Below are 14310 nucleotides of genomic sequence, written 5' to 3'. Positions count from 1 at the left end.
CAAAAGCCTACTTTCACCTGAGGGCAGGTTTAGGAAAAAAAAAAAAAAGAAAATCCCTTTTTTAAGTTCTCAGACATTGCAGTGAGAAAGGAGTTCTCACTGGGTTATGCCAAAGAAAGTCACCCTAATCCTCCACAAGCTGAGCAGTGTGCCTTCTGGGTGTAAAAAGAAAGATTAGTACTAGCTATGAGGGACATGGAGATAGGAAAGAGGCTTATTTCCTGAAGAATTTTTTGCATGAATTTGTTTTTCCTGCTTCACACACTTGTAGTTAGTGCAAACCATTTGTGAGACATAACATTCCTTGAGACCTCACATCTATGGCTCAGCTCCTAGGCAGTTAGGTTGCCTGTTATTTCATAGTGAAATACTCTCATGTTTCACAATGTTTTAACTCACAGTGCTTGAAATAACCTGCTGTTTGTCTATGACAGTATTTCAGCCAGGTTCCTCACTGAAGAATTCAGATATGCAGCCAGGAGAAAAGCTCAAAAGTGCTCCCCTCAAATAGTGGCAGCAAGTTTTGGTGCTGAAGCTCTGAAACGAGATTCAGTGCACGGGCAAATCTGTCTTTGCTTTGCTTTGTAGGAAGCATTTGTGAGTTGGTAATCTGTTTGATTTGTGATCCTTAACCAAAAGGAAGCAGACCGTGCAATCCACAAGCTGCTTTTTTGACTTCCTTGTCCCCTCAATTTTTCGTTGAGACAACACGGCTCTGCCACTAGAAGAGCTTGTGATGTATGTTGTGTGCTGCCCCAACAGATACATCTGGGATAAATGTGTGTCAAATCTTCATAACAACAGCTGATTACAATTTATTCCCTTATCATGAGGGATTTGTCAGCCTTTTGAATCCTTGGCCAACAGGGGTCTGTGAGTGATGAATCATAGTGGCTCTCCATGCCCAATTCAAAGACAGAGATGTTGACACACACGCTCGTTTTCTGAGAAAAGTAGATTTTTATGGGACACAGAATCCTATTACCTTTCTGTATCCTTCAGTCTTGTGATAGAAATGATCCAGCACCCTTATGAAATGTGGTTTGGATTCAAAGTGCAGCACAGAGACTACTGATGTGTTTTGAGGCCCCAGGTTTGGAAAACTGATACAAAAATGAAACCAAAGAGCAGTTCTGCATGTGTGTAGTGGCTTCTGCTAGCTTATCTCTGCCCAGATGGACTTGAGCAGAAGGTGTGTGCAACTGTGCTCACCTTGGAGTACCACCTTTGCTAGAATTTTTCCTCCCTATTATCAGAAAAAAGAGGAATTGATCTCTGATTAGATATCTTAACTGTCTTCGTGTTACCTGTCTAGGTGAGGCTGGGCTCAAACTGGACAATGATGCAGATACCCACATACCCACATACCTAGACTGGGCAAGCTGCCTGCACCTTACAGAATCTGCATCCTGAATCCCTTAAGCATCTGCAGGTGAGTAACTCTCAGGGGTGATACGGAGATGGGAAACTGTGGGAGTGGGGTTCTGTACATCAGTATCCTCTGGTGAAGCTTTGAGTCACTTGGCTGCTCTACCTCTCACACAGCAGCCTTGACATCACAGGGGTACCTGCTTGTGAGGCTGTGGGCTTTGGCCATAACACCTTAACACCACTTGCTTCTTTTCATCAGTCCAAAGAGTTGACTTTGCCTTCCGCATATATGGCAGCCCTGATTTTTTTTTTATAACCAGTGGCTTTCTTTATCCCACTTACAATTTTGTCTACATTGAATTATTGGCTGTAACAAGTGTAAGTCATGCAGTTGATATCTAAGCTGATCATGCAGCAAGCTCCTGGTGTTTTGCTATTCCTCTCCACTGTGGCCAGGGTGTGGAAGATGAGCTCATGCAATCGTAGCCTCACACTGGCATATTGTCAGGAGCACTCCCATGTCCAGTGGTTCTACTACAGTTGTAATTGTGCCATGCACACCCAAAACACAGAAATACAACGCTGCAGGCACAGTTATGCAGTCTCAGAATTGCTCCTATTAAGAATGAGACTGTCATGAAACTCAACAGGAAACAGTACAACCACTTCCAGAAACAAAACCTGGCCCTTTCCTTGAAATGTCATTCTTTTCAAAGCGTGGAAAGGATGAGAATTAAACAGCCATGTCTCTTTAATGACACACCAAATGATCTTGAGCAACAATGAGAGGCTGACTGCATGTTCAGGCATTACTTCAAATGTTTGGTAAGAACAGTTTAGAGAAGGTCTTTCCAGGCATTTGTACAAACAAAGCTCTTTTAAATTGCATACCAAACTGAAGCCTCTGTTTGGTGAGCAAAACAAAAAGAATTTATAGGAATCAGAGCTGTGATGGGTGGGGGGAGAGGACAGCCAGAGAAAGGATGAAGAGGTGTTTCTTCCTCACTTTCTATTGCATTGCACTATAAGTGCAAGTTCCTGTTGAAGGATATTAGTTTATGCCACTGTAACCCTATAAAAGGGTAAAGCTTGTATGCAGTCACAGTGCTGGCTGGGTATTGGAAGATTTCCTGCTGAAAGAGGTAATGGGGCCAGCCTGATCACAGAGTCTGATCTCAGAAATGTCACGTCATCTCTTGGATTTCCTTGAACTGAATTTTCCTTTAACTGATGCTCGTTTGAACCTCAGCTGAAAAAAACCCTTCCTCTCTTGATGATGGTATTTCTAGAGATGAAGAATCCAGTAAACAACATGAAATATTGTTTCCATTGGTTAATTCCCTTCACTGTGACAATTTTTTTTCTTTTCTCTATCCCATTCATATCTGTCTTTATTTTGAGACACAGTTTTGTAGTATCTTTGTCAGCTATGCTGTCATCAAATTTGCATTTTCAGGGACACATTTTCCACTTCTCTTGGTTAAGACAGCTAGACTGAGTTCTTTACCTTCTTTGAAGGAGACACCTGTTTTGGTTTAAAAGTTTTGGGCATCTTTTTTTTCTTATCTGTATTGACAGTTCTTCCGTAAAGTCTTTCCTAGAAAGCTGGACAGAACTAATACTGAAACTGCTACTTATCCACCCCTGCTATGTTTATTTGTTGTACCTACGTGGTCTTGCAAGGCTGGCTGTGCATGCTGGTGTAACACAACTCCACTGTCCCCAGATGACAGCAGATCCATGATCCATACCTATGATGGTCCATAGAGTACAAAAGGGTGATTAGCACAAACCATCACCAGGCAGACACAGGCAGAAGCTGTGGTCTCAAAGCAGAGTGAGAAAAAAGCTGGGCTCGAGTCTGGATACAGAGGACTAAGAGATCTGACTTGGCTCTTCCACAGTAAGACATCTGACTTGAAGATACCAGCTGGCCTCAGGAGTGAGAAGGCAAGTGCTTTTGAAATCTTAAGTACAGAGGTCATTCTTTTTTTTGTTTTGTTTTTCTTTTTAATATTGTTCTCTTAGCTACACATCCAAAGATGATATTAGCTCTCTGGTCAAATGCCACACCATGAAATTACACACAGCTATATCTGCTAGAAATAAACATTGCCATTATATAAGTATCTGGCTCCATAGCCTATATTTGCCCCTCAACACCCCCCTTAGCTTTATGGATTTGCATACCGTTGTCTCAAAATGCACAGAGTTTATGTTATCCAGCTTACCAGCTGGATCCATATTAGTGTCCTGTTGTCTCTGTTATCCTCTTTGATGATTATCAGCTCTCAGAAGTATCCCACAAGTCTGACTTTTGTGCACCAGACTTGTTTCCCTCCTCAGAAGGAAATACAGAAAACAGTGCAAGGTGACAGCCACATGCACTGTAAGCAGTCTGTTGCCTAACACTGGCTTTGAGGGCTGGGGCTGGAAATATTGGTGCTGGGCCATGGCTGCTGCCATCCTACCAGATACCTGGGTGGCACAATCTCAGCAGGGCTGTTGCATTCTGGGGTCTTCTCTAAGCCTTACATGGGCTGTGGGACTTGAGATCCTAAGGCTGTTGTTTGGGATAGTTCATCAGGGTTACTAGATGGAGCAAGCATGAAACCTGAATTAGAGATGTCAAGGAGACTACCCTCTTCATTACTAGGATCCTAGCAGGGTGTGAAAGTAAAAAAAAAAAAAAAAAAGACCTGTTGCTTTTAGCATTCATCTTGAAAACAAGATTTTTGTTTAGAAAACAGAGGGACTTCAGAGGAGAACCTAGAGAGGGGCATGTTTATGTTTCTACATTGGTAGGAGCCAATTTCATGGGTTATGTCCATACTGCTGTCTGGCAGTTGTTGTAGGGTGAACTCAGGGCCAAATTACTTGACCATCCACACAACCTTCCTTAGGGACACCTCTGTGGCTATTCCTTGAGAGAAAGCTTGGGTGCCTCTGAGCTTTGAGTCCTCCCTCTTCTGTCTCTCCTGCCTTATCCAAAGACCTGGCAGGATCCATGGCCCCCACAGCCCCATCAGCACCCAGCACTGGCAGACAGGATGCTCAGGAACATTGCCTGAAAACAGCACTACCTGTTGCAAAGATAGTTTAAAGGGAATCTGCACTCAGGCCATGTGGAAGGTAGAGAAATGAAGGGGTTTTGACCGTGGAGTGGCATAACCCAGGGAGCATCTGTGGGGCTACTCTGCACCTTCATCTTGCAAGTGAATTAGGGCTGCTTGGTTGGATGGGGACCTAGGGGTAAACATGAGCTTTAGGTTCCCATGTTTCCACCCCCTGGATGCTGCACCACAGGTGCCACAGGTGCTTTACCAGGTGCCATGCCTGCTCCCTCTGTACAGACACCTCCTGTCAGCTCTGGAGGGCTCATTGCATCTCCAACTGAGATGGTTGCTATGCTTGTGATATATCTTCAGTCTTGGCTTTCAATGGCTTCCAGAACAGGGAGGAGTTTCACAAGTATTTCTGAGTAGTACTTCTGTTTGGTTACAGTGTGTTTAATTTCAGATGTGGAATACATCCCTTCCAACTGAAACCATTCTATGATTTTTCAAGCTGGTAACCTTTCAAAACCTGGAAAATAGCTAAAATGTTCACAGTTGTGATTCTAGCCTTGTTTTCACACACTCCAAATTGTCTTGTTAGAAATGCTTTGTGTATTGTAATTGAAGTCATGGATAATAATTGGATTTCATTGTAATTCCACCTGAAGTTTCAAATTGGATAAAAAAAATAATAGAATAATCACAAACCTGATTCACAAAGCTAAAAAGCAGGTTTCACAGTCTCTGGATCTGAAAAGAAAAACCAATTAAAATCCTCTTGTAAGTTATTTGCTGAGATTCTCTCGTGAATTCCTACACAGTTGCTTGTTTTCCTTTAAAAATGCAAACAATCAAAGAACAGATTACTTCCCCAAATTAGTTTTATGAGTGTTTATTTGTCTTTCTCTTGTATTTCTCTTTGTCTTTCTCTCTTTTCTCAATTCAAGCCTTGTATGGATTTGGAGTCTGTAGCAAGGACAGATAAAGTAACATGAGAGATGAGAAAGATGAACATAGTTGAGGAACAGATATACTGTCAGGACACTCATAGCTTTTATTGGGCTACACTGGCTTGGTTTTGTTTGTATTTTCCATCAATATGTAAGCCAGTCTGTACTGGAACTGAAGACACAATGATGCAAGTAGTTTCTTTTGTATAAATATGTCAAATTAAAATGTAAGGTTTAAACAACTTTGTACTCTGTGTTCACAAACACCGCATCTCCAGCAAGGGAAAGATCTAAACCACCTTAACCTGGTTTTCATGCACTCCTAATTAACTTAAATGAGAGGATGATAAAGATCCAACATTCTCTGTTTAAAACTCTAAAATTAAAACTATGTTTTTGTTTTGGTTTGGTTTTCCTCCACCGCCAGATACACAATTTGCTTTTGATTAGATAAAACATTTCATTCACAAATGATGTGATCTGTTTTTAGTTCTTACTTCAGGCAGAATCAAGGAGAGACAGAAATATTGAAATGAAAAAGCAGATCTTTTGGTTGAACATTTTGAAACATGAGGCTTAATTTTCATCTCCTAAATATTTACTTTTTTTAGCCAGCTGAAAGAGTGATAAGTCTGGCACAAAACCAATCATCTCAAGTGGTTTGTTCATGTATTTTTTGGCAGATGAAAATATTTGACTGAGAAGGGTCTCCAGCTCAGAAAGAATCTTCCAGGAGGGACTGCATTTAAAACCACCTAAACTTCAGAGCTTGGTACTGCAGATAAGAAACAAGAGAAGGAAACCTTAAAACAATAATTAAAAAAAAAAAAAGTTATAAGTAACTTCCACTTGTGAAGCTGTTGAATCTCCAGCAATGTTTTCCATACTCTGACACACATGGTTACTCAAGCATTTGATGCTCACATGCAGGCCTGCCAGAGCCAAAATAGTAAGGACATTTACAATACCATGATGTAACCTCCTCCTGCATTTTGTAAATGTGGTTGTATGTTGCAAGCTTCCTTGGTTTTTAATAGTGAAGCAGCAATGTTTACTGCTGAGTCTATGCTGCAACACTAAAACTCTTTCCTAGCAGCTCAGCTGGTATTTCATAACTTGCTGGAGAACTCTGTGTTCACATAGCTATCACTCATGACTTAATCTGGGTACTGCTTTCTGTTCCTCTATTTCTTTTTGTGAACAGAGCTGACCAGCAATGACCTGCTCTTCTTCTTCTGCAATGAATGGAGGCTCCATGGCCAATTCTGGAAGTAAATGGAGCCACTGCTTCCGCAGGGCCAAGAGGCAGTTTTCATCCATGACCATAACTTTGTGTGTCCCACAGAGATAAAAAAGGGGGAAGCGCCTACAAGAACACCTTATACACATCTTCATGCTGCCTCTGCCCTTCTATTCCAGTGCCAAGAGAAAAAAGGAATTATATTGACTTTGGGCTTGTCTTCATGGGAAAATGAATCAAAAGGGCAACAGTGCACGTCCCCTGTCTTGTTTTATCCCCATCTGGGAGCAGAGTTACTCCAGAATGCAAACGCCCCTTTGCATTCAATCCCTGTTTCACCAGACCTGCAGACAGACCCATGTACACTGCCAGGCACAGTCTTGGGAGAGTTCTGGGAGCCAGGACCAGCTGAAGGCGATGCCTTTCCCCTCTTCTCCCTTCCTGCTCCTTCCAGCTTGCAGGGAGAGGCCAGAGTGAGCTGGGGTGGGCGAGCAGAGGGGTTGGAGCAGGGCAGGGAGAGGAGAGGATGGCCCTCAGGGAACGATAATGTGCCTGAGGTATTTCCTGGATCGTGCCGCTGGAGCTGCTCTGATTTATAGCCAGGCCAGAGGCTTGCTAAGAAGGGGCTCTCATATTTCTCTCACCGCCCACACACAGGAATAAGGAACAATAAGGATCTTGACCTGCTTTCCATTCGCATTCCCAGCCTCTTCCATGTGGAAGTGGGGAAAGAAAGTGTTGTGGGAAAAAAGAAGTCAAGTGATGTCGGCCTGGGCAGGAGCAGGAGCAAAAGTAAAACCCATTTTTTCTCTTTTCCTTGCCCTGTTCTCATCTTTGCAGATCTCTGGTTGGCTGGGTGAAGGAGTCCAGGCTAAGCTGATGTCTTAAAACCAAAGCAAAAAAACCCCAAACCCCCCAAAAAAACCAACCCCAATTTGAAAACCAGCTGTCTACATAGTCTTCTGGTGCTGACTCTATTGCCAGACTTCTGCCTTGTAGGCACAGCTCCTGACCAGGAGCCCCACATCTGAAGCAGCACCTTGGTATCTGGCACTGTTCCTCACCACCGTGCTGGGTCTCAGGTTTCAGGTTAGGGCAGGACTCATTGTAAGAGGTCTGGCTTAACATTTGCAACCTGCTGAGGAGATGCCAAGGCACAAATTTTACAAACTTCCTGGCTCAGCATGGCAACTTTCTCTTATGCACTTGGTTGAAGGCATTGTCAGAAGATGGGCAGCCACTGTCAGCACCATGGTCACCTGCATGCTTTGTCCCTGGGATTTTGGAGAGAAGGATGAATAAAAGACGGAGAATCTTTATGAATAAAAGACAGAGACATAAAATAACTGAGGCTGTCCAGGACCTCTGGTACAACCCCCTGCTCAAAGCAGAGCCATCTTACCTGTTGGAAAAGAAAAATACGGAGGCAAAGCTGCTAATGTTAATGAAGCATTGCTACAGAGAGGTCCACACTGTAGGCACTTTGTGACACCACAGGGTGAAAGAGGAGGTAAAACCAAAATCTGACAAATCCTAGAGGGTCTGGGTTGTGTGGGTGTCATAATGGCTCCCACTGGTCCCCTGCAATTTCATTACTGAGAAGTCAATCCCTGCAGTGGAAGAAACTATAGAAATGCAGCTGCAGCGGCTGCTTCCTTCTCTGAGCCACATTTAAACTCCCTTTCTGGAAAGTGTCTTACGGGAAGAGCTGGCAGAACTTCCACCCAACACCACCTCTGATGCTGCAGCAGAAACTTTCAAGAGCCCCAGAATCTTGCTAAAATCTCATTTCAGCTGGATTCTCTGCAAATCCCTCTGAAGCAGAGGGAAATGCAGGAACAGTAATTGGCATAGAGAGCAGCTTGACTGTGCTAATGACTGAGAATACTGTGGGAGATATTAAGGGGCTGTTGTTAAGGTACTACTAATAATTTTCAGAATCATTTCCATTCCTATTCTCCCCCTGATGGTCTGAAACTGCTGTGGGTCCTTTTAAAGCCATTCTGCCTCCTAATAGTTTATTGCTTTATTTGATAGGTTGCTTAGGGATAGCTAGGCTGCTCATGTGTTGGTTTTGGTTTGTGTTTTTTTATTTTTTTCCCTCCCATCAAATACTGAGAGCATTTTAATATTTCTTGGAGAAAAATGGATGTAATAAAATATGAACATCTTGGGCTCAATCATACTGCAGTGGGAAGCTCTGCCCTGCGAGGCTGTTTTGGGCTGGCTCTTCTGGTTGCTGTGCTCTGCAGAGAGCTGGCAGGACCACTGGCACTCCAGCTCTGCTAAACATCTTCTTGATTCAACTACTAAAAAGGTTCACTCATTTAGGAAGGGAAGATGAAGCAAATATGGACCTCAGTTCTCCACCGATGGGTTTTTTGTTGTTTTTTTTTTTTTAATGAGTCATTGCACACGGCTGACATGGGTAAAGTCACACTATGATCTCTAAATTGCCCAAGCACTGGGGTTACCACTAACAAGTGTCATTTTGGACTGTGGTCTTCAAGGCTTGGTAAACAGAAACATGAGAGCAACACCACCACTGAGAATGAGTTGTACTGACCCACTGGAAAAGTGTGGTGGTTATGACTTAGCAGCAAACACCATGAAATAGAAGAGCATTTGACTGGTTATGGGTAAGGTCTACACAAGGCTTCTTCAAAGAAAATGGCAAATCCCCCATTTCTGTTCTGCTTAAGGATGGAGAGGGCAAAGAAATGGGCAGCACTGTGCAGGGACTGGCCTTGCCAACAGCTCTCACTGCTCCTCACTAGCAGAAATCTCCTTCCCTTGCAGAGCAAGAGTCGTGCAATGGGGAGTCAACCACTGCACTTTTTCCCCAGCTTTAGCTGGGGAATTTAGAGATTGCTTAAAAATGTGTAATGATAAGTGTTTATGTGTTTGAAAGAGAGAAGGAGGGATTTGTGAAATCTGGAAGGAACTCCATGTGGAAAAGATACTTCTTGAGCCTTTAGATCCTGGCAAAGCCCCTTTAGGAGCAAGTGGAATTTTCCCTGCATAAGCAACAATGCCTATATTTGTTTAAAAGAAAAAAAAAAAAAAAAGAAGTTGGGAAGCCAGCAGACGTAGAATCCTGATGAGGAAGAAAAGGAGCATTGTGCCCATGACATTGAGGAAACTGTTCAAAACTTGTTCATCCTTATGCAGAAATTGTTCCTGCTGGCTCACCAGTAGCAGCACTTGCTCCAGCTAGGGTTGGCTGTGAGTTGAGGGCTTTGGGACCTGGTCCTGACTTCAGCAAGAGATGTGGGTTTTTGGCATCCCCCAGGGGCTGGAACTTGAGATGGGGGAAAAACGAACACACAGGTCTGTTCAAAGGCATATAAGAGGAATTATATTTCTTTTGGAATAACTCCGTCTCCTCCGCAGGGCAAAAAGCACCCTGTAGGAGAATGAAAAGTCTGTGCAAACGGGAGGAAACTAGAAAGCTAAATGGAAGAGCTGCATCTGCTAGATTGCTCTTTGCCTTCTGTCAGGAAAAAAGAAAAAAGATTGATTCAAGATTTACCAGGCTAGAGAGAAGCAGCTCAAGTGGGAACAGCTCTCTTCTGTAGCCGAATAATCAGGCATCCAGCTGAAGAAGAGGGGGAATTCTGGCCCCTGAACCTGAGACTGAGTTTTAACCTGCAACCATCCCATGAAAAATGCTTTCCTCCTTTTCTGCATTTAACTCAGAGGGTCGAGGTGAAAGATGGGCACTGGAAGCCCTCCAGCAGCAGTGATCCCACCCCAGACCTTGCAGTACGAGTGGTGCATGAAGTAGGGCAGAAGCCATCACTCCACCACCCTCCATTTCAGGAGGGAGAGCCCAAGCCCCCTTTTTTTTTTCAGGAAAGGAAGGCTCTGACCACCAGCTTTCAGGAGGTACTGCAGATTTAGCCCCTACCTGTTTTGGTTTTGGCCACACATGCATATACCTGGGGTGGAGCTAGGAGATTGTGTTGAACCAGCCCCGATACACAGCAGTGGTGGCCTGGGAGGGATTCACTACTCCCTGAGCCAGCTCCCTCCATTTCCAAACCACATGCTTTGGGCTCAGCTTGCCTACCTCCCTCTGGGCTGTGGATTTCACTAAAGGTTAAGTAATGCATAGACAAACTTATTTTCTTTTGTGGTTCTTCCCACAGTGAAAGAAAATAATGAACAAATAGGTCTTGTACGTGAAGGCTTCAGAGGAATTTTGGCAGTGCATTTGCACTTTCTTTTTAGGTCACGATACAGAAAATCACAGCAAACCTTTTTATATGGAGTTAGGGACATTTTGCTTGCTGTCTAGAGAGCACACATGAGTGTACAGAAATTTCATTATACTTGTTCTACTTGTTACTCATTGTATTTTGTTAAGCTCATCATTTATGTCATAAATGCCAACAGAGATAGAGGCAGATGGAATAAAAATGGTGGGATCTGATGTTTCTTCCTCAAACCAGAGAATTATTGTAAAACTCTTCTGTTCATAAACAACACTTATCACTTGAAAAATCTCAATTTTCACAGAGCAAATGATGCTGGCACTGGCCAACCTATTTACTTATTTTCAGGCTGTGTGGTTGAGTATTACATGGTACACATTACAAATGAGATACAAAATATCTTTCTTAAAGATCGTGCACCTTTGGCTGAATTTTTCATTCTTCTTGCTTACAGGGATGCCTTTTATTCCCTCTTTAGCAATTTGAGCATTCACGTGTCTAGCATATGAAGCATTGCTGCAGTCACATGGCAGTCACTAGTTCAACTAGTCCTCTGCATCACACAGAGAAAAAAAGAAATATAAAAGAAAAGATAAACTGCAATGTCTGAGATCTGACAGTTTGTTAATCTGTTAAAATTCTGACCATCCCTGAAGAGGGAATCAGAAGTTCTTGTCACTTGTGCTGTGAATATGTGAATTGGTTTCTAGCTCTTGCTTTCTTATCACTTCCAGGAAGATTTTTAGCAAGAATACAAGAAGTTCTAGTGTTTGGCTGACATTTATGGAGTACCATATTTTCAGAGGGCCTTACTGAACCCTCTTGAGGCTCAGATGATGGGTTTCTGTATTGTGAAAGCTGCTGGTAGTCTTGTTTGTTGCTAGATGTGGTATTGCATCACAAGAGTTCTGTCCCACAACCTACTCAAGAAGAAGGAAGCCCAAACAAGATTCAGCAGAACACCACCTTGGTGCTGTTAGTCCCATGCAATGAGTGGGTGAATGAGTTTTATTCCAGAATAGCAGCAGCCCAGTCAGAGAGATAGTCTTGAAGTTTTTTTTACCTGGGGCTGCCCAGAAACCTGTGGAAGACCTGGAAACTAAAACCAGAAGGAGAGCTGAATCTTACAGCAGCCCTCTTGGTCTTTAATGTAAGAAGAGCCCCCTTGGCTCTGACCAGGGCCAGAAATCTCAGAGTAGTGAGCAAAGTCTGAAACCTTCAAGTCTGCAGATAACACCAAGTAGTTTAAGTAGTCAAAGGCCACAGTACCTGTGAGTAACCCCAGGAGAACTTCACAGCACAGTGTGGGTGGACACAAAGGTGGCAGATGAGTATCAGTGTAGATGAATGTAAGGTAATACAACCATGGAAAAATAGCCCCTAACAGTAAAACTTGAAACTGGTAGTTACCAGGAAAAAGACCTCAGAGTCATCGCTGACAGCTCTCTGAAACCATTAGCTCAATGCACAGTGGCTGCCAAAAAAAGGCAAAACCATTGTAAGGTTTCATGAGGAAGAGTACTGAGAAAAGAGTTTTGTTGTGCTGCTGAGCAACACCTTGATATACCCTTACCTTAGCCCCTGGGTGAGGTGATGGGTTCCAATGTTTGACAACAAGTCAGTAGAGAGTGGCCAGGGGTCTTCTTTACAGGTCAAGCAAGGTAAAAAGTCCTTAAGTCAGCAGTAAAAAAAAAGGGCACTGTGTCCCCCACAACCAGGCAGCAACATACAAGGGCTGCTGGGACATGGACCAGCAGAGAGTGGCCAAGTATACTTGAGGAATGAATTGAAGAGGAGATAAGTGATCCACAATCTACTCCATTTCTCATGCTCCTACCTTCCACCTGATGGTAGCCAACAACTAAGCCCTAAAGTGAACATAGGAATGGGGTGCAGTAGACAGGTGTTTCCCAAAATAGCATCTTGGACACAGAGTGTTTGTTCTTCACATATTTCTGAAGTGTTTTGGTTGGACGTGTTCTTTTAGGATGGGACTACCTTTAAAAAATAATTAAAATATTAAAAAAAAGAATATATAATAAAATAGAATTAAAAAATAAATTAAAAAAAAAAAGAAAAAGCAAAGAAGTCTTTGAAGTAGAACTTTGTTATTAGAGGTGACATGCCAACCACGGGTAGGTGCCAACTGCAACTTTATTTTGACTGCTGTCTCATGAGGAAAGCTGGCAGCTGGTAGGGCAGGGAGACATATCCTGAAGAAGGTGAAGAATTTAGCCAGACTACTTTCAACAACCTCTTTGATGCTGGGTGGCTGAGAAAACAAAGTGGTGCTTTCTGTGTGCGCTGCAACAAAACATCCTTTAATGATTGTCTTCTGGGTCACACTGGGTTACAGCCTGTACCACTGCATTGACCAGATCCAGTGCAAGACACCAGGTTCAGATTCTGGAAGAATCCCCAGGGTGGTTTGCATGTCTCGGGGTGCTTTGCTGCTTTTGCTATGATGAAATTCCTTTTTCTGCTGAGGGAGGAAAACAACTTCCCTTTGGTCTCTAGTCTGAAGCCAACACTGATCACACACGCACACGAGGCAACAAAGATTTTGGTCTAAAGACCAAGAAGAAGCAGTTCTGTGTTCAGGGAAAACAGACTGAAAATGAAACGTTAACATATTGAGAGGATGGTCAGGATTCTGCAGCCACAAAATGAGAAGGACATCAGGAAAAAAAACAACCCCAAACCAACAAGCTCCCTTAGGAAATCCCCCCAAAAAACAAACTAAATACACCCCACATTAATTGTGGCAGCCTATACATTATCTCCTGCAAAATACAGTATATTCCCTTGCTGAGGCCATAGCTCAAAGGCAGGTCATTTAAGTTGGTAAAATATAGCACTATCCTTTTGAGAGTGTCACCCAAAGCCCAGCAACTCTTGCTGGTTTTTGTTTGTTTGATTTTCTTTTTTGCCAAGTTCTTTCTGAGCCCGGGGCTCTGCAGCTTTCTTTCTGCCCTTACAGTTTCTTCAGCATCAGTGTGAGCCCAGCACCCACTGAGATGGATCCAGGCCTGCATCAGTGGCTGACGTGAAGGAAGGAGGGATGTGGGGGACTTTCCTTTCATGGGGACTGTGGAAACTAAGGCTGAAGGGTCATGCTGCAAGACATAGGCCCCATTCATTTAAAAAGGGCTTATTCTCAATTTTTTTCATGTGTTTGCTAAACCTGGGTGACTGCCATGAAAGCAAGATCAAGATGATCACAGTTTCATAGATAGATCAAGTAGCCCAGGAAAAACAACTTTTTTTTTTCTTTTTTTTTTTAAAACCTGCATTTTCTATTTTAAGTATGCTTAAGAATGACTGTTGCCCTCTTTTCCACTTTTCTGTAGGGTGGAAGAATAGAGAAAAGTACAAGATGAAAATACCTAGGACAGTAAGCTTGCTTTGTATAGGATAGGTTCAGGAACAGTTTAAACATAAATAGTTTTAACATGCCTCTCTTCTTCCACATATTT

The sequence above is a fragment of the Calypte anna genome, chromosome 1, assembly GCF_003957555.1.
Source record: "Calypte anna isolate BGI_N300 chromosome 1, bCalAnn1_v1.p, whole genome shotgun sequence".
Classification (NCBI taxonomy): Eukaryota; Metazoa; Chordata; class Aves; order Apodiformes; family Trochilidae; genus Calypte; species Calypte anna.
The sequence above is the reverse complement of the archived record's forward strand: the minus strand, read 5'-3'. Positions refer to the sequence as shown.